The sequence below is a fragment of the Crotalus tigris genome, unplaced genomic scaffold (genome assembly GCF_016545835.1).
Source record: "Crotalus tigris isolate CLP2741 ecotype Arizona unplaced genomic scaffold, ASM1654583v1 scf7180000018043.2394770, whole genome shotgun sequence".
Lineage (NCBI taxonomy): Eukaryota > Metazoa > Chordata > Lepidosauria > Squamata > Viperidae > Crotalus > Crotalus tigris.
This window is the reverse complement of record NW_024096792.1, coordinates 1165788-1186272: the sequence shown is the minus strand read 5'-3', so window position 1 is coordinate 1186272 and position 20485 is coordinate 1165788.

Sequence of the window (20485 nt, the reverse complement as noted above, 5' to 3'; positions counted from 1 at the left end):
GCAACCCTGGGGTGGAAGCTTCCAGACAGCTCGCCTTCGCTGCAGATAACTTGTAGCACCATTTGCAGACTGGGGCTTTTGGTGGGTTCAGCAGGGCAGAGACAGCCTGGACAATTCCTATTGGCTTTTGAAAGGCAATCGAATTAGACTCTATTCAAGAGAGTCTATTCTATTGGCTTTCAAAAGCCAATAGAATAAATGGGAGTAGCACAGTTAAGGAAAAGGGGGAAAAATGGTGGACTGCGTTGTTTGGCGACCCCCGTGAAATGGTCGTTCGACCCCAAATGGGGTCACAACCCACAGGTTGAGAACCGCTGGTCTAAAAGGCCCAGGAAAACAAGAAGACTGGCATGTGATTAATAAAATATATTAGACACAAATAAAGATGCATATTCAAGATTCTTTTGAGATTAACTTTGCTCTCCAAGGCTGGGCATTTTAATGGATCTCATACAGAGAGGAATAATTATTGCAAGCCTAATTCTCAGTATGCAATAGGAAGTGGCTTCTCTCTCTTGTAGATAGTTATTTCCATGGGACTCAGCTAAGACTGTTAAGTGTATGTTCCATCTAGAGAAAACCAAGGATTAATCTTCCCCAAACAAACTATTGTCAACTAGTGTTGTTATGGAATGGAAACCAAAACTATGATTTAAAATTAATGGTCATAATTTTGAATGCCAATTGGTTTAATGAGACTTAATTGACTTTGTTTTTTAGCTGTCATGCATCATGCTAAGAAAATGACATATGATGTATCTTAAAACAACTAAGGATGAAAATTAGATGCAAACCAATTATATTTGGTACTTTAATGAAGTAACATAACTTTTTTACGATAATAGCATTTGAAGATAGTAAAAATTATGTCATTGTATGTTTCTTCAATGCTATTTTTTAAAAAATGAAATGTCATAAAATCAGTTAAAAGACAGAAGTCACGTAAATCAGAAGTATGTGGTAGAACTGATATGTTGAATATATGCAAATAATTATTAGTGCAGATGAAAGGATTACTGGCAAAATGAATTTATATCATATTTTTAAAATCTTTTAGGCCAAATTACATTAGGATTTTGACAAAGAAATTTAATTAATATCCAGTGGATTTTTTTAAAAAACAATATGTCATTAATTTGACTTCATCTTTAGATAAATTTCTACATAGTTTTTACATGAAATTATTTCTGGAAGACCTATTCCTATATTACACAATTTGCTATAATGGAGATTTGTGGAGCCATGTCTATGGCTGAGATAGAAAATCTCCACTCATAATTTATGATTTTGTTTAAGAAAGAAATAAAGAATTCCATTAAAGATGATGAATAGCAAGACAGAAATAAAGACTAGTGACAGCAGAATGCATGTGAAAGATAGAAAGACATTTCCTTCTTTGAGCAGAATACCAAGAAAATTGGTACAGATATATCAGATAAGTGCATTTTTGAATTGGTCATAATTTCTGCTCTATCCATCCAAGCTATTATTTCCCACATTCCCCCATCTGCTCCATCCAATTCTCTTTGCTTCAGGCTTCTTGTGTCACCTCTCATGTTTTTCCAAAGGAGAAACGGCAGGAGTTCTCATTTTTCAAAGGATCTTGCCATCAGCAGAAGGCTGCAACAATTTAGCTTGTAATCTCTTCTTTCTAGAATGGTGTGAATTGTGTATAAATGTATATACAGAAATGCTGGGGGCATGTACAACGTGATTTTGAAAAATGGAACAAGCATGTACCAAAATCCTGAGGTTCCTCTGCTCTATATGTTTGATAGGCTCAGGTAATTCTTTAAAATTAAATTAAAACAAAAGCTAAACAACTAATCTTATCTTTGAAGTAGAATGATACTCTCATCAAATATTTTAAAAAGCTTTCTAAAGCTCTGTTTTCTTTCCTCCCCTCTTTTAAGAATCTCCCTTTGCTTTATCCTCACAGGAGCAACAACCCTGTAAGGTAGACTAGGCTGGCCCAAAGACCCCTAGTTTCAGCTTTTATCTACCTTTGAGGTAAATCAGGTCAAGAAGAAGCACAGCTGGAATTCTAGTAAGATAGAATAATAGAATCTTGAAAGCCTACATTTTTATCTTATCTTACTATCTTACTTATCTCTTACTAAACCACATCCAAGTGTTCTTCTGACTTTATTTTTCATGCTTCATTTATAAGCTATGTCACCTTTTCTTAATTCTCTAGCCCAGTGGTTCTCAACCTGTGGGTCTGGACCCACAGTCTGCCATTTTTTTCCCCCTTTTCCTTAGCTGTGCTACCCCCTTTTATTCTATTGGCTTTTGAAAGCCAATAGAATAGACTCTCTTGAATAGAGTCTAATTCTATTGGCTTTCAAAAGCCAATAGATTGTCCAGGCTGTCTCTGCCCTGCTGAGCCCGCCAAAAGTCCCATTCTGCAAACGGTGCTGCACCAGTTGAGTAGTCCTCGACTTACGACCGGTTGAGTAGTCCTCAACTTACGACCGGTTGGGGGTTGCGGCATTAAAAAGGTTGAGAACCACTGCTCTAGTCTATCCTAAAATTCAGCTCCAGACATCCAGGGAATTTCTACAGCAGCAGGTGGTCTTCAGCCTGGGTCATTGCAGAATTACTCTCTCTGCTGTACTGTTATCCTTTTCCACCTGTTCTTAAAGTATAGCTGGCTGAGGAATTCTGGGAGCTGAAGTTCACAAGTCTTAAAGTTGTCAAGGCTGCAGATCCTTGTTCTAAAGTGCTTGCCTTTCATTTTTAACTTCACATGGAAAATAAATGTTCAATGTCAGATTAGATTTCCCCTTCATTTGGGAGAATCAGGGGTTTCCCCGCAGGCTAAGGAACCATTTTCCCAGCACCCTTCCTCAGAATGTGATCTAAAAGCTTCTTTTCTGCAGTCTCTGGTTGACTGTGAACATTTTTTTTCTGAACCATCATGAAACAGACTTTTCTTCCCATCCTCAAAGGAGGAAAAAAATCATAGGGAACAACTTTATTAAAAAAGACATGCAGGGATGTATAATCAAATTCTTCTGCATCAATAATAAGTCAACACAGCATGTCCACGATCCTGCTTGGGAGCAGCTAGACCAATTGATATGACGAGAAAATAATTTGCAGTGTTTTCACCTTCCCCTGCTACTGCAGAAGGCTGGTAACATTGCATAACATTTAACTTAAATGAGCTTGATATTTTTCTAGTAGCAATGCAGTATTTTCTGTGCTAAATTTATACCTGAGGAATAATTGTCTGAACCAGTTTTAGGTCTTTGTGGGATGTTCTATACCTAATCAAGAATGTATTTTTATTATTGTTAACTTTCTTATTAATAACCCTGTACTCTGCTCTGGGAAGCGAGGGGGGGAGGGTTGAGGGTGGGTGGGTGGGTGTGTGGGTAATGATAATATAGTCATGGCAAATGCTTGGGCATTTCCCCTATGCTGCGTTCATGTGTGTGAGAGGGATGAGAGGGGAGGAAGGAGCAGGGAGGAAGTAGGATGGTTAGAGGAGAAGGGGAGGGGAAGAGAATAGGAGGGGAGGAGAGAAAGAGGAGGGAAGTAGGGAAGGATTAGAGAGGGTGGACGCGGCCTGGGGGGAATGGGCAGGCGGTACCACTGGTTAGGAATTTATTTTAATTGAATTGTATTTTGTATGAATAAATGAAAAATAAAAAAACTTTTTATTTTTTTTAAAAAAAGAATGTATTCACAACTTTTCAACTTACATTAGATGTTTGTAAATTGTTTTGAAAAATTAGCATAAAATCCAAGGTGACTAATCAAAACAGTAACTGTGAGAGGGACATTGGAATCCTAATGGATGGTCACTTGAATATGACCCAGCAGTGTGTGCAGCAACAGCCAGAAAAGCTAACATAATCCTTGGCTGTATAAACATAGGTGTAGGATCAAGATCACGCAAAGTATTAGTACCACTTTATAAAACCCTAGTAAGAATACTGGAATACTACAACCAATATTGGTCACTATACTACAAAAAAGATGTTGAGACTTTGGAAAAAATTCAGAGAAGAGCAACTAAGATGATCAAAGGCCTGCAGACTAAAGCATCTGAAGAACGGCTGCAGGAATTGGGTTTGGCTAATCTAAAAAAAAGAAGAAATAGGGGTGACATGATAGCAGTATTCTAGTAATTGAGGGGCTGCCACAAAGAAGAGGGGGTCAAACTATTCTCCAAAAAGCCGGAAGGCAGGACAAGAAACAATGGTTGGAAACTGACCAAAGAGAGAAGCAACCTGGAATTAAGGAGAAACTTCCTAACAGTAAAGACAATTAACCAGTGGAACAGCTTGTCTTCAGAAATCATAGGCACTCCATCATTGGAGGTTTTTAAGAAGAGACTAGACAGTCACTTGTCTGAAATGGTATGGGTTCTCCTTCTTGAGCAGAGGGCTGGACTGGAGGACCTCCAAGGTCCCTTCCAGCTCTATTCTATTCTAATCTTTAAAAGGGAGAGCCAGGTGTCTCTGTTTTGTTGCCTTTATAGTGAAGCTTTCATCTTGCCTTGGAAATGTGGGAGTTGTTTTAGTCAAAATAAATATATTTAAAAGAGCAAGGAAGCTGAGTTTCACATTGCCCAGTTAGTTCTCCTTGTGATTTATTATGGTACAGAATGAAACTTGCAGGACTAGTCAACCACCCACAAGAACTGAATTAAATGCTTGGGTGGTGGTAAAGAAGGGAGAATGTATTTTAGGACAGTAGTTGGCTGTGTTGCATTTTGTTAAAGCTGTGCCTGCCAGAGAGTATATTTAGGTCAAAGGCTGGTGAGAAACCAGCTAAGCACATTTTAGTTTCGTCCTTTATTTCCAAAGGCTTTCTAACCGGCTAACTTATCATCCAAGTTGGGTTACATTTTCACTCCAAATGAATGAATCATTTTCAGATTATAAATCAAAGGCTGCGTGTGAATTGGAGATTGGATAATCTATTAAATAGGTATGGAAACATGTATGTGTATACACATACACAATTTATCTTGAGTTCTTTTTTCTTTTCCCAAAATATTTTACATTACTTTTCCACTTATTTTCCCCAAAGCAAGTATGTGGCTATAGAATATTATCAAAAAATGAAAGCTAATGAAAAGTTGTATTAGAGTCCCATTGAGCCAAGGAGTGTATTATTATTTACTTTACTATTCATCTTTAGGAAAGTTAACATAAACATGAACACATCGTATTTGTGTTTTACAAAACCCATTCCTTGTTTCTACCTAATGTTTCTGGGGATTGTAATAATTAGGAATTAGAATGCAGAAGTGCCATTATATATGTGTATTATATCCATGACCTAATAACTTTGTAAACAGTTTCATTTTCTTCAGGTTGCTATTATGTGTCTCTTTGATTATAAAATCCATTTAATGTAGTAGAGCTTATTGTAAATAAACATGTGATAAGCTAAGAGTAGGATACTTATGATTCGTCTCACAGTCAGCTAGATGTTGAGACTGGATTTGGCATTTTTATTCACCTATCAAATCCTTCCCAAGAACCTGGAATATCATTAGATTTATTATTTTATAATAAATTCTGGGAGTTGAAATCCACACATATTAAACAGACTGAGATGGATAAACATTGGGTTAGAATGTGAACAAGAACAATAGTAATATACAGGGCTTTTTTTTCTCATAGAACGCCCAGAACGGAGTTCCGGCACCTTTTTGGGATGGAACCTTGTAGGGTAGGCAAGGCAGGTTGTATGACGTGTGTGAGTTCCGGCACCTTTTTTTTTTAAGAAAAAAAGCACTGGTAATATAAATAGAAAAACACCAAAGTCATGCTTATCTTTATACTTTATTGCTTGTCTTTATTTTAGTTTTTTTTGGCTATACTGTATGTAAATGAAGAAATAATTTTATGTTATGCACTGCGCAGAATTAGATAGGTTAACTAAGAGACTCAAAAATCAGGATGAAACGGATTTTTACCAAATTTGGAATAAATTTTATAAATGGGGGGGGGAAATATGGTAGTCATTGTAATGAGATAAGTTAAGATTGAGATTATAGAGATGTTATTGTAAAGTTTTTTTCTTATATTAGTAGTTAATTGTGAATATGAACTGTGATGTATGTCAAATCTGATTTACCATGTTCAATGTTTTTAATTTTTGTTACTCAATAAAAAATTTTAATTTTTTTTAAAAAGAAATAATTTTATGAAATAACAAAATCATAGGCAAAGAAACAGTTTTGAAATATGTTTGAAATGCTGGTTGCTGATTAAAGAAGGGGAAATTTTTTTACAGTATTAACCTTGAGGTCCCAAAGGTGCTTTTTCAAAAGGCAATTGGACTTTGGTTTTCCTTGTAGACATTTCACTTCACATTTGAGAAGCTTCTTGAATGAGAAGCAAAATGTCTCCAAGGAAAAACAAGAAAGTCCAGTTGCCTTTTGAAAAAAGCACCTTTGGCACAACTATGACCTGGATGAGTGAGAATCTCCATAGACATTAGCCTTGAATTTTCAATAATCAAACTCAGCAGCATTGGATCCCACTGGTTAGAGCAGTGGTTCTTAACCTTTTTGAATGAATCTCCCCCTTGAGCCAATGAGGAAGTTGTCATCGCCCCCTCCCCCAACATAACCTCTCAATCACAACATAGGAAATAATTCTTGAATTTATGCAAACACTTTTTTTTTGTTTTCTTTAAAATTGTCATCAGGACATATTGATGCAAATAATTTATTTCCAGTCTTTTTCCCATATCTCAACTGTGTGAAAAATATTGGTGCCACCTGTACATTATTCCCAAACTTTGTGATACATGTATTTCATTATTATCTTATTTATTCAAGACACTTAAATGTAATGACCACTGAAAACAAAATTCAACTGCAAGAAAGTGAAATGCCCGAAAAGAAAAACAGTAACATTTAATGATTGAATTACAAGTGAAATTTAAGACGCAAAAAGAAATATAAAAAGGGTATAGGCTGCTGTGCAACGTGCATGAAGATAAGCGATGCGTATTCACATATGTACGGTGTTGTGTACTGAAGCTAGCTGGAGGAACATTTGAAAACACAATTCAATCCACTAATAGCGAGTGATCTGATGTTTTTGTATGACAGATATGCAGCGATTCACTGTACGAAAAAGTCTCAAAAGTGTCCCCAAAAGCTCTCGCTCCATCGCCCCCATATCGCCCCCTTTTCGTTCCATCACTCCCCTGAAAAACGAAATTGCCCCCTGGGGGGCAATATCGCCCAGGTTAAGAACCACTGGGTTAGAGCATTAAGGTGCCATTCAGAGTCTAAAGCTAGCACGTCTGAACAGTCAAACAACTTTTATATTTTCTGTTTTTGCTAACAATGACAGAGAAAGCAGCTGCTCAGAAAGTATGCTATTATTTTAAATGCACTGCCATAAAGGAAAATGTCCCTAACCTGGAAGCTAAAAAAACAATACAGATACACATTAAATTAAAATACAGAAACACATTAAATCCAAAGTGTCTCGTAAAAAGTGCATGAGTGCCAGAAGAATTTAAATGGAATCCACAACTTTCTACAATACTACTAAAATACTTGCAGATTAATATTGTGCATATTTGTTTTACTAAATCTTGAATTTATTTAACTAAAATCCAAATATATATTTAGTTAATATATATATATATTAACTAAAATATTTTAAAGGTATTTCTTAATTGTTTATATATTTAAATTAAAGGTATTTCTTAATTGTTTATATATTTACAGTTTGCTCCAATGATTAAGAGGTTACTGTCTTATCAGCCACTTAGCCTACAATGGCATAAATATGCAAAATACAATCTCAGCTGACAACATTTCATTCATTCATTCATTCTGTCAGGTCTGCCATCGTAAATGCTTCAACCTGCTTTGCTTTGCTGGCATCCTGTCATAAAATGCAGGAAGAGAAAGAAAGGGAATGTAGGGGATGGATGACAGGATGACAGGAACCAGAAGTGCAATCTGGAACAGATCAGTGCATCCAAGGACCTGAGCATGAGAATGTGAAACTTCACCAAAGAGGCCCCAAACTTTACACTGGTTACAAAAACACCAAATGCAAATATTATGGACATTCATGAATTGGTCAAGGGGTTGTTGTTGTTAGTTGCGAAGTCATGTCCGACCCATCACGACCCCATGGACAATGCTCCTCCAGGCTTTCCTGTCCTCTACCATCTTCTGGAGTCCATTGAAGCTCACGCCTACTGCTTCAGTGACTCCATCCAGCCACCCCATTCTCTGTCATCCCGTTCTTTTATTGTCCTCAATCTTTCCCAGCATCAGGCTCTTCTCCAGTGAGTCCTTCCTTCTCATTAGGTGGCCAACGTACTTGAGTTTCAACTTCAGGATCTGGCCTTCTAAAGAGCAGTCAAGGGGAGAACCCAGGAAAGAGGGAGAAAGACAGATTTTGAGAGAGACAGTCAGATCCTCCTTTGCTTATGTTGTAACCATTTGGCTTTAGTAAAAGTATACCTTTTGCTACTAATGGAGTCGAGGGTCTTTTTTTCCCCCTAAATGCTCAAGCTGGGACAAGCCTGACATATTCATTCATTCAATTTATATAGCCACCCATCTCAAAGTCATTATTCTGGATGGCTAAAATGTTAACAGAAAATATAAAAACTGAAAAACCAACGCTGAAAAAAAGCAGCCTGAGTAAATACAGACTAATCAATCATAAATCAACATAACCAATGTACAGGCTCAGCCCCATCTGATTCTAGACTTGGTAACATAGAAGTAACAAAAAAAAAAAAAAACTGTTCTGGAACAGATAGCCCTTTAGAGAAAAATAAGTAAATAAGTAGCACATTGATGCAAATAACATCTAATTAAGCTTAAGAAAACTTAAATAGTAAAATAGTTCAGATAAAGCTAAGCCAAATTTCCCAAAGATTTCATTTATCAATATTGTTACTATTAGAGATGTCTTATCACATTTAGCAGTGAGCCAGATACCAGGAGTGACCGCCTGGTGAGTTTAAACTAAAAGTGTGATGTGTTAGTCAAAGATTTGACATATGGTTTCACAGTGGGTGCCCCATAATGCATGCTGAACATAATAAAAGATTTGCTGCTAGCACTGTGATTCAACTGCATCTAAAGGGAATAAAAAAACTGGAAATCAGAAAATGCAGTTGTTGAGCTCAGCATACTAGGTTTTTAATAGTCCTGAAGATTTATTCTTCAATGTTGTGCTCATTCCCATTGAATTGTTTTATATTTGTTTTTCTAAAGGAGAAAAATATTTTGATGAATTTTAATGGCTATACCTTAGTTACAACATAGCCAAGGGAAATTTTTAAATATCTCATTTTTAAGCATCCTGTTCTCTCCTGAGTTTCCAACATTTATGTTGGATGCTATGAGAACAGTTTATGTCAGGGAGCCAGATTGGTGGGGAAACAGCAGAGTGATGAAAAAATAGCAGTGATACTGTCATCCTGGAAAAATAAAATCCAAAGCACTTTTACAATGAGTTAAAAAATTAGAAGTTTCCTTTTTCAAAGGAAGGACACCTTCAGGGGCTTGGTAACCAGAGCTTTGGTTTTTAAATTTTTTTTTCTTGTTCGATTCTTAGAAATAATTCTGCATTCCTTAGCCTCAGTTTTCCTTTAATATACCTGATAGTCCTATTATTTTTAGACTATGTTGTGCACCTTAGCACCTCTTTGTAATTCCTCAAAACCACAGTTTTGGTAACAGTTGGTATCTGCAAAAAGCTTCTGACATTGGGAAACAGATAGCTCCTTTAAGGAATTACTGTTACATTCATAATCCTGTCTTTGAGCCATTTTTTTCCCAATCCAAAATTCTGTATGGTGCCATTAGACTATTTGATACATAGAAATTTATTTTCTATTAATTAAACATTTTGGGTGTTGGATGCGTTGTGAATGATAGCAATATACAAATCAAAAGACAAATTCTCCTTTAGTTTTTTTTTAATGTACTTCATTCAGTTCTTTAATTTAGTTCTTTCATTAAAATAATGCATACAAAGATGCCTACATAAGGGAATAATATGTATAAAAATCTGTCATTTAGAAAAATAATATTTTAAAACCATGTTTCAGGAGAGAGTGTTCGCAAAAAATGAGCATACAGGGAAAATTTCAAGCAGTAATATATACACATCTTTGTGTGCGTGTAAATAACTATGAAATATTGTATACAGGATTTTTTTAATGTAATGCTGATATAAAAACAGATAGAGCAAGCAAATATGCTAGATAAAATGTGAATCCTATCAAAAGCAAGACAGGTTATTTTTTTTCCCAACTTGCAAATCTATTGAAAAATGTTTAACTCATTACTCCTAGCACTATTTTTAATCTGAAGAAGTACAGGACTGATTTAAAAGCACACACAATATCCTGCAAAGCCAGGACATTTTACTAACTTACTTACATATTTAAATTCTAGATCAACAAACTTTAGTAAGATATATCATTCATGTTTAACAAGCAAGTCAACCTATATTGGAAAGAGTATTTGGAATTATTCAGTTTCAGATAAATGAACTTTGCTGGTAGAAAGTTCAGTGGAATCAATTACAAATACTGTTTAGATAGACAAGAAAGGAATAGATTGGAGGAGGAGGAGGAAGAATAAGAATAAGAGTCTGGCATTTTCATTATAAAGAACTTATACATTAAGTAAAAATATGATCAGAAAATGTTTAATAGTTTAAAATGCTGGAAAAATTGGCTAGGAGAGTAAAAAAAAAACATACACTGAAAATTACCTATTATTAAAGAAGGGCATGTGAACAGATTTATCCATAAGACCCCCTTAAAAATTCTATGGAAATCTCCAAAACAAATATAAGGGGCTGAAGAACAAATAGATGGAGAATTAATTCACTTCGATAATTATGAATTTTCAGGTCTATTTAATTTTTAAGGCAATCTAAATAATTCCATAAGCTTCTCTTGATATTTTTCTCCCCTATTCCACTTTTTTTTGTTTTAATCAATGTTCCTATCGATTCTTTCAGAGCTAAAGGAACCCCTTAGTTTAACCTAACACTTGTGGTCTAGAAATTTATTAACACTTTTCCTTTTGGGGGGTGGCAGGGGCAGGGGGCAGGATGTAGCTTTTAGGAAATAAGATCAGCCAATAACTTTATAGCCACACCTGTTAGCGCTTTATGCTATCTGTTTAGTGAAAAACAGTTGGCAGAGTACCAATGTGACAGCCATGGCTATGAAATAGTCAACATCTTATAACATAGCTCAGTTTTTGAGAATAAATGGCAAACCATAAGAAAGTTTAAAATGGATAAGGGGGACAAGTGGTAACTTCAGAGAAAGAAGTATATTTATAATTGTACTTATAACTGTTGTTAAGAAGCTAGGAAGTCACTTCTTCGTATATTTCATCTTTTCTATTTTTCTTTTCTCTTTCTTGCACTTTTAGCTTTTCTTTGATTTCTCTATTTCTCCTTTTTCTTTCTTACTTTATATTAGTTTGCATTAGTTTTTAATCTCCTCTTTTAAAACTGTTAATAAAATAAAATGTATGACTACTACATTGTCAACTTGCAGGCATATTTGAGTTGGTGCTTATATAGATCTTAGAACGCTTTCAGCCTGGCCTTGTCACAGATAATTCTTTTTCTTTGTGAAGGCTGTCTGTGAGAATGGATTTTATTTCTGTACTATGTCGAGTCTCCTTTTTAAAAATAAGACACATTATATTTCTTCCACTTATCCCCAGGAATATGTTGATATAATTTCTTTTGCAAAAGAAATGTTTTCAAACTTATGGGTGATATTATGCATTTTTGGGATGGTCTAGGTGAGGGATCTACTGACTCAGAATTTTCCTATTATATTGCTTTCTTCAGTACATAATCAATGTTATTGTAAGAAATATATGTGCTTCTCGTAAAATGTGTTTTCCTAGAATTCCTCAGGTATTTTTATTATAGTATATCTCAGGAGGGAAACAGGATGAAGTTCAGAGTACATCAGCTTATGCTTCCTTTCTTGCTCTTTAATATATAAGGCAAAGAGATGTCACCAGTCCATTTCGGAGCTCTGCAGGGCTTCTTATATTTCTAGAATTAGGTTATCAGTAAGAAGAGAAACTAAAAAGTCAATTTAAAGTGAACCAAAAGGTGCTCTTGATCTGCAGCTTGGTGAAATGTGAATGCTCTAATGACAGGTTTGAAAGAAGCATTGGAGTAAAGGCTGTTATATGACAGGCTTTATTTTTCTCTGTCTGGTGATACTAAACATAGAGAAGAAATGTCATGAAATGTACAGTACATAATTTGCATCCATATAGCACCACTGATTTTTTTCCCACTAATGTTAATGAAGGCATAACCCCTCCCCCCCAAAATAACCAAGGTTTATTTTGCAGTATCTACAATTCTGTTACTGTTTCAACTGTGGAAAATCATCCAAAATGCAGATGTAAAGCCATCCAAAGACTTATTTCATTAAATGATCAATCAGATAGAGGCAGAGTTCACATTAGACTAAGAAGCTTTTATTTGATTTTGGCATAGCCTAATGTACAAACCCGTCTATTTATAAATCAGAAATTATGGTTTAACATTATTTGGAAACAAACCATTGTTTTTTATGACATAAAACCCAGTTAGTAGTTTTATTGCTAATAAATGGGCATTTTATTGGCCATTTATTGGCCAATTCTAATTGGCAAATATTGCTCAATCGATTGGGTCATTCATCTCAATTTTAGTGTAACTTTGCCATTTACCTGTCTATCTGATTGAAGGAGCCCAGAAACAAGATGCTGAATGTCAGGACCAAGCAAACCTACCAGTTAAAATCATCTGCAACTATGTGATGGATTTTGATATTGATATTTTACTTTCCAAAATGAAAACTGCTAGCCCAGCATACCCTTTATCTACTGAGATAAAGACAGATATTGTTTCCTGAACCAATTGGCAGAGGAGGACAATTCCTACTTCTTGTCTGAGAGCAAGTGGTACATCCATAGTATCCAGAACATTAAGAAAGAGGGAAAATATAGGATATATCTTGATTATTATTTGAAGATTATACACATTAGCTAATTATTTTTGTTCATAGTGTGTTCACACTCAAAAAGAGACTTGGATCCAGGCCAGCTCACATAATAGTGCTATAATATGAGCAAACCTTTGCCTCTTTTTGAAGCTACAGAAGATGGCCAGGAGTAAGCAAAGTGACAGCTACTATTTTTAACAAGTGGTTGAGAAAAGAGTCAGTTGAAGGATAGGATTGGACAGGAGAGATGGACAGGAGAGATGGCCAGCGTAGATGGACACTTGGTACTGGTTGTTAGAGAAGTTTAACTTTAAGGCAAGTAAAATCATCTTGTTAAGATTAAGTTTGATCAAGCTGTCCAGTGGTTTGCAGTAAAATAATAAGACTGTTTAGAACTTGGCTCTGCAAATGAAAGATTGTGTTTGTAGAGGCAGATTTGGATTATCAATCTTTCTGAATGAGAAACAAGAAACACGGTGTGGCCCCTTCCTCTGGAATAAGAAAACATAAGGATAAAAGATTCCCCATTTTGAGTATTTACCTTGTGAGAAAGTCTACAAGAGGAAGATGTTTGGACTTTTGATATAGGGATTCAGTTTCTCATCTTATCAATCAAAGGAGAAATAGAAGGATGGATGGGATAGTTAGAATAAAAGGTGTATTTACTAGAATTCTACCAAAACAACATCCTCTTAAATTTCTATGATAATGGGCCAGCAGGACTATGGTAACTTGTAATAGCAGAAGGGGAACCAGCATTTTGGTGTATATTTTTCATTTCCATTTCTGAGTCACTCTGTGCCTGGGCACCTGGAACTGGATCACCGGTAAACTGGGAATTAGCCTATGTTTGTTAAAAGAGCTGTCTGAAACATCAGGAGTTGCCATAAAGAAGAGGGAGTCAAGCTATTCTTCAAAGCACCTGAAGGCAGGACAAGAAGCAATGGATAGAAACTAACCAAAGAAAGAAGCAATCTAGAACTAAGGAGAAACTTCCAGACAGTTAGAACAATTAACCAGTGGAACAACCTGCCTCCAGAAGCTATGAATGTTCCAACACTGGAAGTTTTTAAGAAGACACTGGATAGCTATCTGTCTGAAATGGTATAGGGTTTCCTGCCTGAGCAGGGGGTTGGACTAGATGACTCCAAGGTCCCTCCCAACTTTATTATTATAATTATTAAATTCATACATGCTAAAAGCGAAATGATATTGACCATCTGAATTTATCTCTTTTTGCAAATATCCCTAAAACAGGAATATTAAATCAGCCAAAAATATGCATCTAAATTTGATAGCACCTTCTGACACCATTTGATATAGGTATCAATAAAGTGGCCATCTTCTGATTGAAGACCTCTTGTTGCATCGATTCCTAATTCTCAAGTCGTCTTCTCTATTATCCTATTAATGTCAGTTAATTCTGAAGAGTGGAAGAGCTTGATACTTCAGATGCTTAATAAAATGAACCTTTATTGTACCAAATGCAACTACATTCTACCATGCGACCTTTCAGGCTGAAAGACCTGAGCCTAATACAGAATGGATAACTAAGAAAATCAAGCCACTAAATTGACAGTACTTTCCTTCAGAAACTATTTCCTCCTTATAGAGGAGGCAAGGGGATGACGACAGTTATGTAGGAGTTTTTAATTGGAACAATAGTGATTTTAGACTGTTTAGACTGCATTGCTTCTCTTTCCTTGAAACATATTTACATTACTCAGAAATAAATGAAGAAATAAGAGCAAAACAGTTTCTGTAGATTTTCCAGGTTACACTGATATATATATAAAAGATTTAATTTAGACTCCAGACACAAACATTAGGAGTGGGAGTTGGGGAGCAGTTTGCAGAGCTTACACAGAGCATGTTCCTACATTCAGAGGTTGGGCAAATCCCTGCTGTCTGGAGGGAAGTAGATTTATGATCACAAATTGCAGGAGTGCCTAAATACCTGCTGCAAAGGAAGAAATGGAAGTAGAAATTTTAAATCAGTGTTTCTCAATCTTGACAATTTTAAGGCATGTGGACTTCAACTCCCAGAATTCCACAGCCAGCGATGCTGGCTGTGGAATTCTGGGAGTTGAAGTCCACATGCCTTAAAATTGTCACGGTTGAGAAACACTGGATGTTCAGTATGGATCAAGAAAAGCATGAAGGAATAATGAAAGGTGGCTGAGTAACTTTGAGCCAATCCCTCTCAGCCCAGCCCACCTCACAGGTTGTTGGAGGGAAAAATAGGAGGAGGAAGAAGTATTAGGTATGTTCACCACCTTGAGTTATTTACCAAAATAAAATAAAATAAAATAAAATAATAAAATCAAATAATAAAATAAAATAAAATAAAGGTGTTGTTCATCCATCAATTTTTTCGATGAAGACCTTGACATCTTGTGGGTTATGGGTCATCAACGATGTGTCCGTAGGTGGCTAATATGACCAATGTTAGCATGGAATGTTCTGCCACATACTGAACAAAGAAATGTAGACACTGTTAATTCAGCATTTGCAGCTCTGGCTTTGCGGAGTGCTCGCTTTTCTTGTGCCAAGATTGTCCTTCTATGTTCATATGTCTGGCAACCCTGGTACACCAAGGTGCGCCATGTCAGTCGATCATGCGCCAGAAGTTCCCAAGAGATGGTGTTAATATCCAGGGACTTAAGAGAAGCTTTTAACGTGTCTTTGCATCGCTTCTTTTGTCCCCGTGTGATCGCTTTCCTTGAGACAGCTCACCATAGAAAAGCTGTTTAGGGATGCGATGATCTGGCATCCTTACAACATGGCCCGCCCAGCGCATCTGGCTTTCATCAACAGAGTGTAAATTGATGATAGACCTGCTCTGGAGAGGACATCTGTGTCTGGTAGGATTTAAAGGTAGGATGTAACTAAAGGTATATATAAATAATAATGTTGCTGAGCACAGGGATGCCAAAGAAATCCCACAAATTAAAACATTTGGCTTGTCTGCCATAATAAAAGATACACACGCACACACACAAAAGTTGGATGCACTTTTTAAACCTTGTTTTGTCTTGTCATTCTTAAAGGTACAATTAGAAAGTGACACAGAATAGGTGGATTAAGAAATTGTGGTATACATGAATAAATAATAGAAACAAAAATTGGAAATATACATAAGGCTATTGTGAGTTAGATATTGAATGTATATAGTGTACATATTGTATAGAACGTTGATCCAAAGTATATAAAAATGACAGTCTGCTGAATGTGTACTAGAGTTGTATAAAGCAAAATGGTAATAAAAATTATTTTTTTAAAAAAGAAATTGTGATTGCTTCTTCGCAAGGATAAAAAAACCTGCAACATCATTTCCTTAAATTATAACAATTTGTGTTATCGTTGTATCCTCTAAATGCTTTGGAGCTAATTTCTCTTTATGATGCTTCTTCCTAGTGATGGTTTAGACACATTTATATAGTTGTTTGGTAGCAGTATGGTTTTCAAAACATTGCCTTCTTCCGAGATATATAGGGTCCCCCCCCACTGAGTCTTGGCTTCAGCCCTTCATTACCTGGTGGGTAATACCTTATCAAAGGATTTACAATTCTGATCAGTTTTTTTTTTTTTTTTTTTAGCTCAGGGTCAATGTAGTGAAGCACCAACATTTCAAGTTAATTTGACATCAATCAGAGGACTTCTGACTTTTACCATCTCCACATTCAATTAACAATTTAGAATATTGCAGACTTAATCAATTATGATAATCATAGAAAATACTACACTGTAAAAATATAGACATGGTATACAGATTAATATGCAATGGTTTTGAAGAACCAATTTATGAGAGAGTGAGGATAAAGTAATGGTCTAATAATCTTGCCATGTGTATTTTGTAGCGGACAGAAAAATTAGAGCCATATGAACATGTACAAATTTGTGTAGATTTAGAAAGCACCTTGATACCATTTCCTCACATACTGCTAAAAATATAGTTTCATTTTTTCAATATTATCAAGCCCCTTGTACTCTTTTTTATCATTCAGTCACAAATTATCTTGTTTCTTGGTATTACTTGGGTTTATAGCCAAAAATATATTTCTAAGCCAATCTCATTACCTTTTGCAAATGTCCAGTTCAGTAACAACAATGAAACTCAAACACAGTAACTCCTGCTTGTCCCGAGATTAATTTCCCCAAGTCAGCCATCAAGCTTATCAAAAAGAATAATGTTTTACAACTTGTGCAGCATCCAAGATAGATGAATCAACCATCAATAAATGTGAAAAAAATGCAGCTATAATTCTAGGGCAGATCTGCAGCTGTGAAATAGAGACAACCACTCTCTGCATGGAAGTGTATTTACCCCTAGTGGCCCCAATCATTCTAAGACTAATGACTGAAATTGGCTGTGGCAAAATAGCTGATATTCAGCAGCATTGTTATTATTTTATTTTCCATTGTTTTTATTTGCAAATCAAGAGCAGAATAGAAATGATAGAATTCTAATAAGAAAGCCATTTGTAGTTCCATCCTTGAAACACCACAAAAATGGCTTAAAATCTTGTTACTCAAATAATTCCTTTTTGTTTTTTCCTTTCCCCAGTTCATGGTATGAATTTAGATTATTTTTCCATGGTTTTATTTTTGGAGGCCATGGGGAACAGAACAGTTTGGCTCATATCTCCCTTCTCACCCCTAAAATAATATCAAATACATGAAATGTGTCAAAAAATTCAGTCCAATCCCTTTCTGTGTTGCCATCATAATTTCCTGCAGCTCTCCAATATTTATTTGAGGGTGGTGAAATATTGTCCACATTTGTTCTAAAATTGTAAAGATAAAAAAAGAGAGAGGAACAAAAATGATAAAATAGGAAACACATAATATTTTTTTCCTGCTTTGGATCAGTTATGAAATAAGTAAGTAGCCATTTTGTTATGAAATCCTTCAGTCCCCAAAGCATGTTCTTTTATGAAATATAACTGTTTAAGCTTGATTTAGTAAGGAGAAAAGGAAAAACAAGCTACATAAATCAAACCACATTCCTTTCATAGACCTATTGGGTTTTGGGACCACTTTAGTATGTTCCTTATCCTTTGTTAGAAAAATACAGAGAGAAACAAAATAAAGCACTGATCTCCTGAATTGCAGCTTAGTAATATGTAAAGGGCATAAAGCAGGGGTAGGCAGTCTTGGCTCTTTTATGACTTGTGGACTTCAACTCCCAGAATTCCTGAGTCAGCCATGGCTGGCTCAGGAATTCTGGGAGTTGAAGTCCACGAGTCATAAAAGAGCCAAGGTTGCCTACCCCTGGTATAAAGCATAAGGGAAACATGCTTTGTAATCTTTGAAATCTTCTTGTATGTTGGACAAGATGTCCTTTGCACTATATCTAGGATAAAGGTTTATACTACAGTTTTAGCCTTTTCCTTGGCATCAGAGTTAATTAACCCAAAGTTTGTAAGTTTTCCCATTAATATCAGAGTACCTAGCTGCCGTTGGCAGTGTAAAAAAGGACTAACGAGACTTAAGGAACACAGCAGTCAAAAATAATGTTTTAGCTTTCAGCAGCTTCTACTTGACATTTAAATGACTCAACCTTAATTGCTTCCTACCCACATTAACGAAAAATACATTGAGTTGTTTTATGAGGAAGGGGTACCTTTGAAAATAAAAAATAAAGTATTTTTACAAAAAGAATAAAGCCCATTTTTCCAATGCTGCTTGAAGGATATGTGATCAGGGAGTAGAAATTCTGCTCCATTTGTTCCAGATTTTCCTTCTTTCTTTAACAACTACCTCCAGATGTGAAGAAAACATGGATTAAGTCTGGTCAAGTGGAATACTTGTGGGCTTTGACAGCTATCACAATGCCATACAGAACTTTGTTTCACACTGCTTTGGGAAAGTTCAGTTTTGAGGAGGTCTAATTACCGAGGTAGGTTGGTAGGTAACCAAGCTAATCTGATCACAACTTTTGCACAGTTCATCTCTGATAAATCCTCAGAAGTAGTTGCCCACTTGTGTTGATTTAATGAATCAACTATTTCATATATTTCTCTTTTAGAATAATATTAAATTTAAAAAAGCAATAAAATAAATATCTATCCATAAGTTTAAATCCTGAAAAGGATCTACCTATGTGGTCACAAAGAGTCAACAATGACATGATGGCCCATAATCAATCAATCACTGAATCAATCAATCTCAGTCAGTAAATGTGCAGGTTTTTTTAAAAAAAAATTGCTATGAAAACCTAAAAGCTAAATGAAAGGTTTTGGCAATAACACAAAACTTAACATTTATTCATTATTCACTCTGATGCTGATACTAACCTTCACATTTATCTAGTGTACACATGGTGGTATGGTTCAAACCCAGGCCTTTTTTTGTCATAGAACATCCAGAACGGAGTTCCGGCACCTTTTTTGGATGGAAACTTGTAGGGTAGTCTTGTGGAAAAATAAAGCCTTAAAAAAATAAAGGGCTTTTACGAAATTCCATGGGTGAAAGAGAGATCTTTATTTTTGCGCAAAAAGGTTCAGAAGTGATTTAACAATCAGCAAATTTCTGAACAAGGAGGGAGGGTCTAAACTAAAGCTTTATAGGTTTCTTTCTCTCAGGAACAAAGGAAGCATAGATGGAATCTTACATTGTATATGGAATCTACTTTTGTGTAACATTCAGATAGTTTCTCACACGTTAGGTCCATTTCTCATGGGAATACAATGAAGGCAGTTTTTACTTTTATACAATGTTTCTAAATATGCATTAGGTCATTCACGTACTGTTAATACAGCTTTTGGCTAACACAGCTTTCTTTCAGAGATTATGCAGACACATGATTTTTGCTTTTAGTGATTTTTCATTATTATTATTATTATTTTACTTTATTCTTCTTTATTCTATGTTATTCTATTTCTTTCCCACTTTAGTAGGAAAGGCGGGTTGTATGATGTGTGTGAGTTCCAGCACATTTTTTTTTTTTTACAAAAAAAGCACTGTCCAAACCAAATATAGTTTGTTCAGCAGGTAGTACCTCTTAATCCAACTTTGTTTGTTCTGAGAAGCTAAGTATAATTGAAACTAATTTTGTGCTAAGAGATAATCAGGACTTTAGACTATTCATACATTAAAACAAGTCTTGAAAAATACCATAAATAGTAAATAGTAATTTTTAAAGTTCAAATTTTAATTAAAATAAAAAAATAAAATTAAAATTCCCTAATGATAAATACAGAATTATGATTATCATATCTTCCCCACTTGCAAAATACTGTGGGAATCGATGTTTACATTATAAAAGTTTCCTTCATTTGGTGGCATTAGATAAAAAAGAAAATGAATGTATTTTATCATACCATTATATTATAAATAATGTACGAATATATTATAAGAACTCTTGTACAATAAATTCAGCAATGTTCCAAATTTCACAAGATTGTACTGGGCGTTGGTATGGATAAAAGATTTGCCTGGAAAGGTGGAAGATAGTGACATCTGGCAATCAAAAAAT